Source organism: Egretta garzetta, unplaced genomic scaffold, assembly GCF_000687185.1.
Source record: "Egretta garzetta isolate BGI_Z169 unplaced genomic scaffold, ASM68718v1 scaffold495, whole genome shotgun sequence".
In the NCBI taxonomy this organism is placed as follows: Eukaryota; Metazoa; Chordata; class Aves; order Pelecaniformes; family Ardeidae; genus Egretta; species Egretta garzetta.
Genome location: NW_009259866.1, coordinates 991676 through 1007333, shown reverse-complemented (window position 1 = coordinate 1007333; position 15658 = coordinate 991676).

The window sequence follows — 15658 nt, the reverse complement described above, 5'->3', positions numbered from 1 at the left end:
GATCTTTAAGGACAGTGGCATTTACCTTGCCATTATCTGTATAATATGAAGGATTAAAAAAAAAAAAAAACCAAACTTAAAAAAAAAAATCCAAATAGTTAAAAAATAGGGAAACTGATTACTTATAAAAACTGTGATATTTTGTTCAGTTTTAGATTATTCTATGAAACAGGAAAGCACAAAGGCCTCCCTCAGATGCCGGGTTGTATGATATTGTAATTATTATAATTACACATTATGAATTTTAGCATACAGATATCTTTCTACTGTGTTTTAATTCTTTTATCTTTTTTTCCCCTTCCCCCTCCCCTGCCTGACCAAGCCTGCCCTCTTCTCTCCGACCTTCCCCATTCACCCATTCACTCCAGCCGACTTGCAGGACATTAACGGTGTTATGTAATTACAGAGATAAATGTTTGTTTAATAACTGTTGATATTCGACTTTCTCTGCTCAGCTCCTCCGGTTAATTCTGTTTTCCCATGCCCTGCCCTGCCCCGTGCCATGCCTTCCCCTCCCTCCTCTCTGTGTTCGTCAATTTTTTTTTCTGTACAGTTTTCAGAGCACAAAATGAATGTGTCTTATTTCTAATAAAAGAGGTGTAAACTCTAGCCATGTCTGCTTTTTAAAAGCGCCCCTTCCCACGCCCCACGTGTGGTTTGCATCGCGCCCGGGTGCTGGGAAACACCTCTCCTGGACCTGCAAGCTGCCACCTTGGCTCTCTACTCTGCAAGAGCCATAGCCCAGGGCCAAATTTGCCCCACAAGTACATCTTTTGCTTTTAGCTTTCTAGTTTCTTGACCCCCCCCAAAAAATATCTCCCCTTATGCTGCGCATTTCCAGGGCATGAGGAATTCCCTTTTCTGCGCAGCACAGCCTGCTTTTCTGAAGGTATCTCTAACCCAAACTTTGATGCCCTCTTCCCAATATCATATGACGTGAGGGGCTGATATTTAATACAGATCTGGCCGCATTACTGGCAGAGGGCACTGATACCGGGTAATAGTTTCCAATGGGGCCAGGGCAATGTTGATGCTACCCTGCCTGCCTGCCTGCAAAGCCAATCTCAACCTCATCTGGATTTCCCTGCCACCTCCTGCATTACCAGGCAGGCTGCGAGCAGGAGCACAGCTCAGTGCACGAGGGGGTTAAGGATATCACTCATGAAAGATGACAAGAAATGAATTGAGCTAGGGATTATTCACTTCCTTGGTGCTTACCCTTGAATGGCTGAAATCCTCCAGCAAGAAAATTTGTCCTTATCTCCCTGACTCTGCTCCATCACCTGACAGTTTTTAGGTTTATAAGCAGGACTGCAGGAGGTTTAGGGGTCTGGCAAATTGTATCCAGGGCTGCTGCCCTCCAGAGCCTTGATCCAAAGCCATCATGGCCCAGTGGGTCCCCAGATATAATGACTACTCTTGGCCTGGCTGAAAGGAATTGGATATCCTGAAACATCTGAAATGATTGCAGAGGCATGGGACTACCCAGAGGCTCTTAGCCCAGTTCCCCCCATCCCTGAGCCATGATCCAACCCTTCTTCAGTCAGCAGAGCCTGATGGTGAGTCTCAGGGCTTCTCCATCCTTCCTAGAGGGGTATCTCTCACCCTACATCTCCCATACCATGATCCTATAGCATTAGCAGGCAGAAGGGAACTACTAACCACCAGGAACCACATGAGGTGATGGGCTAGGAGGGCAGGAGACCCCAAACAGATCACAGCCCTAAAGATGGGTCAGGAGGTCCTGCTGCTTCTCATTAGGGGAAGCTGGAAGAAGGAAGCATTTGCCCCCGCTGTGTTCATGGGACATAAATAATAGCACTGTCAGAGGTAGTGGATGCAGGAGGTCAGTGTATGTATAGGTGGTTTCAGTTTGCATATAATGCAAATAATGTGGTGAGGCTGCAAGGGAGGGTCGGAGGATAGCTCAGCTTGGAAAGGGCCTCCTGAGGTTCCCCCGAACTGTCCTATGATCCTGTGATCCTGCCTTGCAGCTACCAGAGGCTATAGCCACGAAGCAAACAGAGAACACCCGTACTCACACCATGATCTCACAAGGAGGAAGCACAGCCAGGCTGCGGCAGTGGATAAATGGTACATTGCACAAGCAAGAAGTCATGTTTTTTGGTTGCTACAGTGGGAAAACACTGCTGTGTTGGAAAATATGAGAAGAATCTGAAAATTGAAGAAATTGCAAAGCATTTGCCCCAAGCTACCGATATAGGGAAAGGTCTTTATGGAGCAAGACAGCATTCCTGGAAGATTTGGAACCAGAGCAGGAGATTACCTCTGTGGCTATGTCTCTCTATTCTGTGGCTGAAAGGAGTGCTTGGGTTAACTATGCTACTAATTGAGGTGTCTAAGATGTCTAAGATGAGGTAGGATGAATCTGGGCCTGAGCTGAATATCTGCTCCTGAGCTCCTGTTGTGACAAGATATGAACAGAACAAAAGAAAGTAGATGACTGCTTTTTTTTTTTTTTTTTTCCCCCAACCTGCTCCTCCCAAGAAGAGGTCACTGCCTCCCAAGGGAAGTGTCTGACTCGCAGCTTTCAAGCAAATAGAAAACACCTTCAAAGTAGCTTTCAACAGCCTTCCAAGTAAGGAGTCCTCAGAGGATCCATGTGGAGGACCTCTCCAGGTGCTTGCTTGCTCAGACCTTTTTTCACTCATGATTTTGCAATGAAACTTTTATGTATCTGAGGCTCAAAGTTCCTTTATACTGGCAAGCCCCTTGGGTACGCCAATCTCCTACCAAGTCCTAGAGATAACATTGCGGAGCACAAACACAGTTCCTAAGCTGGGCCCATGCAGGACTTGATATCAGATGGTCAAAATCATTCTTTCCTGGCCTTAAAAGCCTTTTTAGGACAGCAGAGAAACTCACTGATGATTGTATCAGCATCATGTTTGAGTAATAAACATCGCTCATGACGCTGGCTCATTAGAAAGTTGAGTAACTGTTATGGCAGTAATGCCAAAAATAGAGGCCCAGGAGAATGAGGTAGTCAGGTTTCAACCACCCTTCAGTCTCTTCACTGATCATTGCAAAAGAAGTCAACCATGCACCCTGAACTCCCTTTCTTCACCCTAACAACTCTCTGTGGAGCCCCACCACATGGAGGTCAGCCTTGCTTATCTCCTCCCGCGTCCCAGAGACACTGTGGCTTTGGCACGCTAGTGAGGAGCAACGTGGCTTCTGAAGATAGCATGAAGCCACCACGACAGCCAAAAGAGCTGTGGCATCTTGAGAGATGAAGCCTCAAGATCACCCTCCTGGATCAGGTCCCCGCCAGCCAGCTGCTTTACAGCTCTTTGCTTCTTTGAAAAGCAACAGCTCTTGGCTCCTGCAGAGTTTGCAAGAGCCCCTTGAACTTCTAAACTGTGAAAGAAAGGACAGATGTTATATTATGGGGGAAACAGAGGACAAGTAGGACTCTCAGCCTGTGGGGAGGAATCCTGTCTAAGGTTTCAGTGATTTTGTTTGCTTTCTCCTCTTCCAGATTTCTTTTAAGAAATAACCAATTGCAAGTGTGCAGCTCTCAGGTGTTGCACCCTGACTTGTGCTAGATGACTTAATGTCTACAGAGGCACACCAGGGCTGAGTCCTCACCACCACCACTTCCCATTGACTTTAAAGTCCTTTAGGTAAAAGGCCAAATTTGAGGAAAAGAAAAGTCAGTACCATGACATTTTCTGCCATGTAAGTGCCTGCAGCTACGTTAGCAGCAGCAGCTGGGCAGGTGTTAAACATATGTTCAGTAGAGGAGGTTAAAATTTAAAGGTTTAGAGCGTCATGCAGAAAACAGGACATCACAGAATCACACAGAACCACAGAATGGCAGGGGTGGGAAGGGCCCTCTGGAGATCAGCCAGTCCAACTCTCCTGCTCAAGCAGGTTCACCCAGAGCAGGTTGCACAGGACATCGTCCAAGTGGGTTTTGAATATCTCCAGAGAAGGAGACTCCACAACCTCCCTGGGCAGCCTGGTCCAGGGCTCCGTCACCCTGAAAGTAAAGAAGTTCTTCCACATATGCAACTGAAACTTCTTATGTCTCCGTTTGTACCCATTGCCCCTTGTTCTGTCGCTGGACACCACTGCAAAGAGTCTGGCTCCATCCTCGTGACTTCCACCCTTAAGATATTTGTGTGTGTTGATGAGGTCCCCTCTCAGTCTTCTCTTCTTCAGGCTGAACAAGCCCAACTCTCGCAGCCTTTCCTCATAGGGGAGATGCTCCAGTCCCTTTACCATCCTAGGTGCTCTCCTCTGGACTCTCTTTAGGAGTTCCTCATCTTTCTTGAACTGGGGAGCCCAGAACTGGACACAGTACTCCAGGTGGGGTCTCACCAGGGCAGAGTAGAGGGGGAGGAGAACCTCCCTCGACCTGCTGGCCACGGTCCTCTTAATGCACCCCAGGATGCCATTGGCCTTCTTGGCAACAAGGGCACCCTGCTGGCTCATGGTCAGCTTGTCATCCAAGGTATTGATTCAGTTAATTAATCCAGATTTCTAAAGGAAATCAAATACCTGCCTGATCATGAAAATCAACATGTCCCGAGGAGAGTCAATAGTGACAGGCATTTTTTCTGGTGGGGTTAGGAGTGCTTTAGCATTTTCACATGCTCATGCCCACTGTATGTGTATAACCCTACGCTGAGAGCCACTACCATGTCCTACACATCGCTCATGGGGCAAAATATCCTAAGTGATCCAAAAAAGTACTTGACCCCGCATCTGTGACGCATGCACAAGCATACAAAACACTCACACACATATATGTTCTCACACACATATATATTCTCACACACCCTCATGCACATGTACTCGCCTATTGCTTCGTAAACAAACAGGTAAACAACCATAAATGTACAAAATCATTAAAATGCATTGGGACAGGTTAAATATACCACATTTTCTGATGTCAAACTGACTTGAAAAAGGCACTCAGACAGCAGCTAAGATTTATGTGAGAAATGTGCTCAGTGAACTCCAGACAGAGAATGTAAATTAAGCAAGATGCAGCAATTAATTAACTCCAGTAGCATTCGTCTGATCTGCACATCTGCAACGGCTTTTTGTTGGGGTTTTTTGGTTGGGTTTTTGTTGTTGTTGTTGTTGGTTGGGTTTTTTTTTGGTTTTCTATTTATGATGTGGAAACTGAATTTTTTAACGAAGCAGACTGGTAATAAAGTCCAGCTTCAGCAAAGGAAAAGCAAAGCAGAAATACCTTTCTCACCTGATCCTATGGGACTGACTCCTTTTTGCCTCCCGCGGGTGACCAGCCGCGAATGAACTGCTTAATTCTAAATTCAGCAAGTTTGTGCCCTCCTGCAGAGATCAGGACAGGCACAAAAACCACAGAGCTCAGGGCACAGGAGTGAAAAATGAGCTTGGGTTCCTTTTTTGGGGGTAGCAGAGCAGGAGACAACATGAATTTTGCTAGGGGGCAGAGACTGAGCAGAGACTCCTGAGATGCAGACTCAGTTTCTAGTTTTGTCACAGCCTTCCCTGCACCACTTCTGCATAAACGCCTTAATTTTCCCATGTTTTGGCTTGCCCCCAGTTTCTTGGGCACCAGTGGTGGTACCCAGCGTAGCCACATTTCCCCATGTGTCCGCAGGTTTTGCAAAGCGACCTGCTGCTGCAGCTAGCACATATCTGTGCTTTATGCGGTACGTGGCAGGATAGAGGCATTTTTTTTTTTTTTTAGTCTAATGGAAAATGTCAGCTTCAAAGCCATGGAAATTCAAAATTAAAATACAGCACTTTGTGGGAGCACTTTGACAAGTGACCTCTCCAGAGGTGGAGCAATGACTGAAGAAAGTTATGCAAATGTTGGGAGTGATTTGAAAGCAGCAGAGAAAGAAGGAGGCAAATTCTGCAGGAACGAAGAAAAGTGCAGGGGAGTTTCTGTTCAGGGGAAATAATTAAATGAAAAGGCAAATTATCATCTCCTGGTCTGTGTGGGCTGGGAGTTTTCAGGGAATGGACAATCAAAGGGTGGCTTAATGTTTATCAGGAGTTTCTTGGCTTTGATCAATTGTTGTCTGAAATAATTGGCAGCTTCTTCGCATTAGCTCACGTTTGGACCTTTTATTAATACTGTAACTCAAGCTTTGAGGCCTCGGCCAACATAGGCTTACATCACTCGTGAGTGTTTTCCATTTACATGGGAAATAAGAGGCCATGTCCTCTTCAAAGGGCTGGCAACCTGTTTGAAATACAGGAACACAGAGGAAAGGCTGAGAAGCTCAACTTGAGCACAGAAAATCCAGCAGCAGAGGGAAGGGCTAAATGTTGACCATCTGGTTCCTCCACAGATGCCCTTTAGGCCAAGCCATGGTACCATTCAAGGTATAAAGTCCTCTCGGTTTTGCTGAATTTCCTGGAAGATGTCAAAGGCCTAAAAGGAATTGCTGGGTCCCACCTGCTGCCCATGAAATAAGCTCTCCTTCCGACCTGAGGTGAGGAAGAGTTGGCATTTAAGGGCTGACACCTATTGTTTGTTAATGAAAGAAAGTGATTTAAAAGCTTGGCCTCATTGACTTTCTCAGTCTAGCTAGGCCAGGGCAGTGCAAATCAGCTTGGTTTATAAAAGTTCAACCCCATTCAGTGTCAGGCAGGGCTTTGGATCCATTCGAAGAGTCAGTAAAGGCAAAAGAAAATAGAAAATGGATCACACTGCATAGATAGCTAAGCAAAGAGTACTTTTCCATAGTATTTAATTATCTTCCTTAAAAAAACCATCTGATTTCCCCGAGCTTAGATCTGCAATCAGAATAATTTGTCTATTCTCAGCAAAGCGTCTCATAGACTATTGCACTGTGGTATTGGTGGAGAAAATGAGAATTCATGTGAGTGGTGGATAAGGAAGGTGCTGGGGTATAAATGACTATGGTAGGAGTCGGGTACAAGTCAATAATCATGTTCCTCAGTTAAGTTGAAGATTTTGTCTTGTTTAAGATATTTGTTTGAAGCCTTGGAGCAAAATGTTAAGTGTTTGCCAATAAAATATTTGGAGGCAAAACTTTGAGGGACATTGTTAATACAGAGAAGGATTGAGACATCATCCAAGGAGAACTAGATGCCTGGTGAGAGCAGGGAGAGGAACAGAATAACATTTCATAGTACAAAGCACACAGTCAAGTTAAGCGCAGAGATCATGCTGCAGCCTGGGAGGCTCAGCAGATGGGAGGAACAAGGGAGAGAGGCTTGGATGCATTCAGGACAGTCACCAGTCAGAGAAATATAAAATGACAGGCTTGGGGGGTACGAGGAGAGACCTTTCCAGCAGCTTTAAAGAAGAGGAGATGACATTTTGCAAGAACCCAGTGAGATTCTTCTGGAGCATTGTGTGCACCAAGGCATCAAGGGGTCCTTCGGTTGCCCGAGCTCCTGGTGCCTCCTTCATGGTGAGACCAGCACAACCAGTCACACATGGACACAGAAGAGGGATTCAAACTGAGAAAGGCTATTCAAAAGCTCAGAGGAACCGAGACCACGTGGTCAGGCTGAGAGAGACTGGCTCCTTTAGTCTGTTTAAACCATGTCAAGAGGTTTATGACTGTTGCTGATGACTGTTGAAGGGAGGAAGGAAACAGCAAAAGAGAACAAGAATTGTTTAATCTAAAGGATGCTGATGGTGTAAAACTGCCTGATTATAAAGATAAAAAAGGAAAAATAAAGGGTGAAAGTTAGGATGTGGTTTCTAACTGGTGGTGTGGTAATTCCAACCTGGGGGAGAGCTGGGGAGGTAATAACATGGAGTTGGTTCAAGAGGGAGACGCAACAGAAGAGAATAGTGTTAGAGACAGACACATCCAGTGATCTGTAAGACAGGGCTTTCCTTCTGCCCCAGCACAAAAGCTGTGCAGCTCTGCATCCCCAAGTCCAGACATCAGTGGGGGTGAGCACGTCTTCCGTGCAGACCCACAGAGTACAGACACAGCCAGACACACAGCTCAGCAATGAAGAGCAGTGCCTTTACCAGCACCCCATAAATACACATAACACTAACATAAACAAGGTCAGCAGGGATGGCCCCATCCTCTTCCTCCTCTCCAGCCAATGAGGATTGAAGCTGTAGAGATATTCACACTCAGCGTGTGTCTCTCCAGCAGCTGGGCTTCGTCTATTCAGCAGTTGGCCCTCAGGTCACAATCCTCCCCAGTGTCTGGCACCAGGACCCTTGAACTCCTGAGGCTGATGGTCCCCATCTACCAGCTAGCCCCAGATCTCCTACCCTGCTCACAGCAGCCCAGCTTGCAGCTCATCACACTCACACGCAGGCTCAAGGCAGAGAAAACAGAGCAAACCATCACAGAAATTCATTATGAATAACATCTAATAAGAAGACAGGCACTATGGTGATCAAGTGCAAGGTTGGACCACAGCGTCCTGACCTGCAGCGTGGGAGATGTGAATGTCACTGTGCCACCTTTGCCATTCATTAAGCATTTACTTCCATTGCTGTTAAAGCAAGATTTGATAAAGTTACCATGTTCAAAAGAGGAAAGTGGTCACAATTCACCCAAAGGACATCTTCAAAACCCATGGATCCAGTCTGGAGACTCAGCAGTGGGTTTCTCCAGTCCATACAGGAGTAGCTCATACTGGGAATCATTTTGGGTGCCATAAAACTCAAAAGCTGACAGCAAGAAAACATTCTGGTCAAAAATATATTGACAGAAGGGCTTCCAAGAAGAGATGGGGCTGCCTTTGGAGGTAAAAGTGCATGACTGCTCTGTAACTTTCTTGCTTTTTTTTTGGTTTTGATTGCTAGAAACTTGGCTAGGTGTCTTGGAGTGTTAAGGACCAGTATTAATTACTCTGAGCAGCAACATTTGCATACCAAACTACCTTGTTTTCACTGGCCTGTGGAAACCCAGAGATTGTGAAAGACTGTTCATCAAGAAGAGGACAGGTTTTCTGTTCAAAGTACCTGAGCACATAGAATCATAGAAAGTTTACTTGTCCCCTGCAGAATATCTACTGGTGCATGAGGAGACCCAGACTCGCATCCCTTTCTGCTTAGCTTAATTCACAAACCCTGTGGGTGCTTGGAGCAGCACCGTGACTGAGAGGGGATTCTCTCAGAAGGAATGGAAGGGATCCAAATATCTCATTTTAACCCAGTGGTGAATCAAGCACAATCCTAACCTCTGTTAAGAAAACAGACTTCTTGATTTCCCAAAGCTTTCCAAGGGCATCTTTCCTTTGGGAGATTGGGATGCTTTTCCCTGGTTCCCTAGGAATCCTCTAGCAGAAGACTGGGAGTAACCCGGGACCTTAATAGTTCCATTTGATTTCCAATCTGCCCTCTGGATATGGGCAGGCTCCTCCCAGACTTGCTTTATTCAGATACTCATAAACTCTTTCAAAAGTGGAAAAGGGGTCTAAGAAACAAGTGGTGCTGCTTCCTTGTCCCAGCTTGTCCTTCCAAGAGAGGTGTCTGAGCTGTGAAGAAGAAAATCAGGGAACACTGGAGAACAGAGTGGAAAAGGAGGGATTTTTTAAATTCATTTTTCCTCTTTTCTCTTTCCCAGACTTGACTAATTACAAAATACTTTAGAAAGCCTCCTGCTGAGCAGGTGAGGGGCTGAGATGAAACAGCAACTTAATCCATGGGGATGAACTCCATCAATGATCCAATTATTTAGGATTTGATCTCCTTTGTGTCTCAGAGTCGGCAATTCCCAGCCCTGTGTACAGAGATGGACAGCATTTCACACCAGTGAATTTAGGGTGGGGGGAGGCATTGGAGAAGACTGCCTTGATTTACAAACGAAGGCGATTAGCATATAAATTGGTACTATAGGTTAGTGAGCAGTGTAGCCTTGCCGAGTTGAATGAATCAGCAAGGCTGAGTCTGTGGGAAGGAGGCAAATTAAAGTCTCTGCTCGTACGGCTGACTTCAGAGTGCCTGCAAGAGAAAATTAAAGTCATTTTTTGTGTCGACTTTATTTATCTTTGATTATTTTTCACTTGCTGCTGCTTTAATTTCTCCCTCTCTTCTTCTGTCTCCCTTCTCTCCCTTTCTCAATCGCTTGCTCCCTGATGGGGTCCTACACATTTGTCCAGCACTGCAGATCCTGGTTCTTTCTTACGAAACACTGACTAGCAAAGCCAGTGCATGTCTTCCTTCTTTTTCCTGGATGTTTTGTCTTTGTGTCCCTTTTCTTGACCTCTCGTCTTTTCTCATTAACTCTTCTATTTGTTTTCCTGCTGCACCTCTCACTCCCTCTTCCTCTTCCTTTTACTCTTTCTCATGAGAAAACAAGCAAAGCTCTAGGTGTAAAATCATAGAATCATAGAATGTCTTGGGTTGGAAGGGACCCCTAGAGGTCATCTAGTCCAACCCCATGACAGTAACAGTAGAGGTGGATGGTTTCCTTGCGCTGTTTCAGTCACATCCCTCCCTCTGTGCTTGGAAATGGATCTAAGCTCTTAACCTCTTTCTTTTTGAGCTCTGGAGGATAAATGCAGTAGGAGTTAGGTACTTAGCTAGTCTGGTGCTTGGGCAGTGTGTCCCTTGGACAGAAAGGTAGACATGATGGCTATCCCAAATTGCAGGATGCAGTGGTGGTGGGTCATTGCTTTTCCTATTGTCCAGCTGCCCCCACTAACCCTTTGTATGCATGCTGTAGGCCAACCCACCAGGACACAAAGCTGGTGCTATCAGGAAATCTCTTTGTCTTGGTCCTGTCCAGCTCCAGGTTTTCTCTATTTTCACCCTTTCCTTCCTTCATTCCTCATTCCCTACTCACTCTCCCTTGAAACAAACTCTTCTAGTGGTGTCTTTCTTTGCTTCAGCAAAGGTAGATGAGAAAAATCCTCCCTAGCAGGTGGTCTGGGTGAGTGGGAAGGGAAAATCCTTCATCCTGGCATTGGCTGTGGTCCATATTTCTAGCTGCTTTCTGCAGGGATCTATCCCTCTGCCCAAGTGACCATCGGGGAGGTAGGCGCATTCCTACATTATCAAGCACATTTGTGAGGGGTACCTACCACATCACATTCAAAAGTGGCTGTGCACGGCGTCTTCTTTCATCTTTCTGAGTCACAGCTTGAAACAGCTTTTGTGTATTCAGTGCAGCAGAGTGTAATCTTCTACGGGTTGCCTGCCTTGAATGATATTATTGGCTACCAGCAATTTTCTAAGTAGAACTGCAGATTCCTAAACATGCAGGTGGGAGGGGACCTCTGAAGGTCTCCAGTCTAACCTACCTGCCTTTCCCAAGGAGCCTGTAGTGTCCATTACGGGACTCAGCCCTGCAAGCTGTCCCACCACCTCTCTGTCATTTGAGGGATGCTGTTATTGAACAGCAGAGGGGACCACGCAGCAGAGCTGTCTCCTCTGCTTGTTTGCCCGGCATTTGTGCACAAGCATGGGAAGTGGATCATTTTCTGACCTGTTTTCATCTTTCCTGGGGCCTTTCTCTCACCCGTCACCTTACCTTAGGTACTTACTACCCTGATCTACAATTTCCTCAGTCAACTGCTGGCTGTTATCCCCATCCCCTGAAATATCTAGTTTAAAGCCATCCTTTCCACATTGGCAAGGTTATTGTCAAAGATGCTCTTGCCTCACTTTGTTAAATGTGTCCCACCTCATATTTATGGTCCTGTTTCCTGAAAGAGGGACCATTACTGTTAAAACCCAGGTGGTGCCTGCTTGGGTTTTATGAGCAAAAGGATCAGGCCCATTTTTTAGGAGTCAGAGTATCAGGGAAAACACAAAGAAGCTGTTGACTGCAGTGGCCCCCAGAAGCTACTGGAACAACTGGATTTTTTAGCTCACCAAAGGGTACAGACAATGCAAATGTCCCAGGGCTTGCTCACATCGCTCTTCTGGCTCAGTCAAAATGATGTAATTTAGGTTATCCCTTAAAAAATACAGATATAGCTGTACATGCACTTAAGCCCCCAGCCATGCTTGGGTTTTGCAAGAGGATTTTGGCTGTTGGGCTCTATACACTGCTCTAGAAGTTGTGCCTTGCTCCAGGAGTTTTATTTTTATACACACTGATCAAAGATGAACTTAGCTGAAGAAACAAGAAGTTCCCCTTGCCCCCATGTACATTCATATTCAGTCACCATGGGCAGTGGTATAGAGCAGGGAGCATATCTCCAGACTGGCTTATGGGCCATGAGAGCATCTTCCTTCTCTCCTAGCTCTCTTCTGAGGAAGGTGATTTAAAAAGAAAAATTGGTTTAATAAAGAGCATCTCACTGTGTGATATACCAGCCCTGGGGTAGCAGTACATTTATCTGCACACATTATGGGTTTAATTTGGTCCATGCAAAACCTAGAGAAAACCAATTAAAAAAAATCTTATTAAATAACCCCTCATCAAAAAAATGGAATTCAGTCGAGTAGCTAGAGCCAGGGAGATGAATAGAGCTCCTGGGCTCTATCAGATGGGGGATAGAGGGGAGCTCTGTGCCAACTCCCTGTGTGTTGTTTCTTTTTCTGCTATGCTGTGCATATACGTACGATGGAAAGAACACCACCTATATGTGATGCGAGAATGGGTGAATCCATTAGAGAGGGCTGAATGGGAAGGCGCTGAAGAGAAACAAGGAACAAAACTGCCCGTAATGCTGAATTGCAGCTGCCCTTGATTAAGGCAGTACCCTCACAACATGAGTACAAGCTTTAAAGAGGATTTTTTTTCCTTATCAGAGCAGGTGGGATTTTTTTCTACCTCCCCATGAAGATCAAACAAATGAATCAGTTTCTCCTTTCATTAATTTTTCATGTACGAAGTCCCTGGTATAATTATTTACCCTGAAATAAACCACCTCAGCCCTGATCAACTGAGTCGTAAATATTGATGTGAAAGAAAAACTGGCAGAAATGTTTCCTCTGAGCATTCAAAGGCAAGTGAGTTGTAAATACAAATGCAGCCAGCTGGCATCTTCCAGAGCAATGGAAAAATGGAAAGCTTCCTGCTTGGATTTAGAGATCAGAGCCCAGGCGGTGGGACAAGATCCTGGGCCAACACAGAGATCCTGGGAGCACAACTTTTGGACAACTTGCCCTTTTGCAGCAGTTCTGTAGTCTCAGCTGCAAGGTTTTGGGCAAATCACTTGTTATGGGATCTAAGTTGATTACTCCAAACTCCTTTGGTAGTCCACGGAGTGCTAGTCAACCTAAGCAATGGAGTTTGGAGCATCGTAGCATAGACACTCAAAATGTCACTTGAATCACCACATGCTCCTTTTTCTCTTGTGCACTCTAAAAGAGGTGACCAGGTTGTAGGGAGACAAACTACTGTTCCTTAGATGCAGATTAAATTAGTCCAACCCTGCCTTCTAGTTTCTCCATGATCATCATAGAATCATAGAATGGTTTGGGTTGGAAGGGACCTTAAAGATAGTTTTTTTCCAAGCCCCCTGACATGGGCAGGGACACCTTCCACTAAACCAGGTTGCTCAAAGCCCCATCCAACCTGACCCTGAACACTTCCAGGGATAGGGCATCCACAACTTCTCTGGGCAACCTGTTCCAGTGCCTCACCACCCTCATAGTGAAGAATTTCTTCCTTATAACTAATCTCTTTCAGTTTAAAGCCATTACCCCTTGTCCTATCACTACGTGCCCTTATAAAATGTCGCTCATTCCAAGTTTCCCTGTAGGCCCCCTTCAGGTACTGAAAGGCCATAGTAAGGTGTCACCACAGCCTTCTCTTCTCCAGGCTGAACAACCCCAACTCTCTCAGCCTGTCTTCATAGAATAGGTTCTCCAGCCCTTGGATCTTCTTTGTGGCCCTCCTCTGGACCCACTCCAACAGGTCCATGTCCTTCTTATGTTAGGGGCTCCAGGTGGGGTCTCACAAGAATGGAGCAGAGGAGGAGAATCACCTCCCTCAACCTGCTGGCCACACTTCTTTTGGTGCAGCCCAGGGCAGTAAGTGTCATGTTGAGCTTCTCATCAGCCAACACCCCTAAGCCCTTCTCCTCAGGGCTGCTTTCAGTCCATTCTCTGCCCCGCCTGTATTTGTGCTTGGGATTGCCCCGACCCGTGATCAACTCTGTGCTTTTCAGTAACTATGTATTGATCAGTCTGGTTCAGAAGAGTTTAAATGATTGAAGAAGAAATAGGGTGCTAGAGAAAAAGAGAGTTTGGCCTTGAAGTGTCCAACTCTTACAGAAAAACAGTCCGATTATAAATTACTAAAGACTTTTCCCTCAAGAAGTCAATATTTGCTCTCTTATTAAGGTAAGGATTTACAAGATAATGCATTGTGCTAGTGATTCTTGCTAATGCTCCAGATGTAACGTTACCTGGATGGATTCTTCAAAGCAGAGGAAGAAAAGAGACGGTCTTGTAACAGTTTACTGTTTGATTTTCTGTTGCAATTCAGACGGGCTCTACGCCTTGCAGTTTTAGCCAGTAGGTACTTGAAAATGATGTGTCCAGAAAGAGAGATAATGGAGAAGAATCTAATCACGTGGCAGATTTTATTCACTCCCCTGGGTCTCTGAATTAAAATTGTAAAAGCAGAAATATTCATCACAACTTTTTGAAGATGGAGGAAGATGCAGAAGTCAGCTGGCTGAAGCTGATTGCTCTCTCTGTGTTTCTTATCAAAGACACAGTTTCCAGGGATGCTTTCCAGTGAAGCGAGGGTACTTCAGCTGGCTCTGATACTTACAGAAGGGTATGCCAGGACCATACTTCATGCTTAAAACCGGTGCCAGGAAGCAATTAACTGATGAGGTGATGGCATTTCTGTAGCGAGATATATGATCTGTGCTTGGGTTGGTTCCTCTCTGGTAAATCCAGGCTCAGGATCCTCAGCTGCATAGTTCATGTTTCTGTAGCAGATGTGTCACTCCATATCTTTGCCATAATGTGTGTGGAAACCTAACAGGTAATCTTGTATTTCAGTTCACAAACATTGTTCTCCATCTACACAGAAGAGTTGCATTTTACACCGGATTCTGAGATAAATGGTCCCTTAAATCAGAAGAAATTTCTTCTGCCAACTCTTGCCCATAGTTTGATCCTTATTTCAAGGTATAAAGTGTGTTTTCAGCACTGGAATTCCACGAGAGATCAGGAAAATGGAAAAAGTTGTTTATTCATCCTGTGTGTCCCACTTGGTGCATCAGGATACCATTTCTTTCTCAGCTGCACTTTGAATTCTTGTAGAGCCCCATGTGAAATTAAGGTGAGTCTTCTGGATGAAGAGAGACCTATGTACACTCCAGCTACCAATATAAATGGTAGTTAAAGATTGGGTCATATTGTTCCCTACCAATTGTCATTTTAGCAAAATGCTCCTGTGGCTTCCCTGTAGTTTAACATTCCCTTGCCTGTCCCCTTTTCACAGCTGCCCATCATCCCCCAAAAAGAAATTACAGCAGCACATCAAGATTCAGAAAACGCCATCCGCATTGTCTGAATTCCAGTATAGGTGTTCTTAGTAAAAATTAAAGCTGACAATTTTTTTTTCTTTTTTTTTTTTTCTTTTTTTTTTTTTTTTAATTCCCCTTGTCCCGCAAGGGCACCATTTCTTTCAGAATGCATTAAGATTTACCATCTCATTCTTTAGCAGTTTATTGCTGGGTTACACGTGGGAGAAGATTGCTTTAACAAGTGCTTACTAGTAAAGAGCTCTGCAGATGATGTGGCAAGAAAGAGCATTAAAAG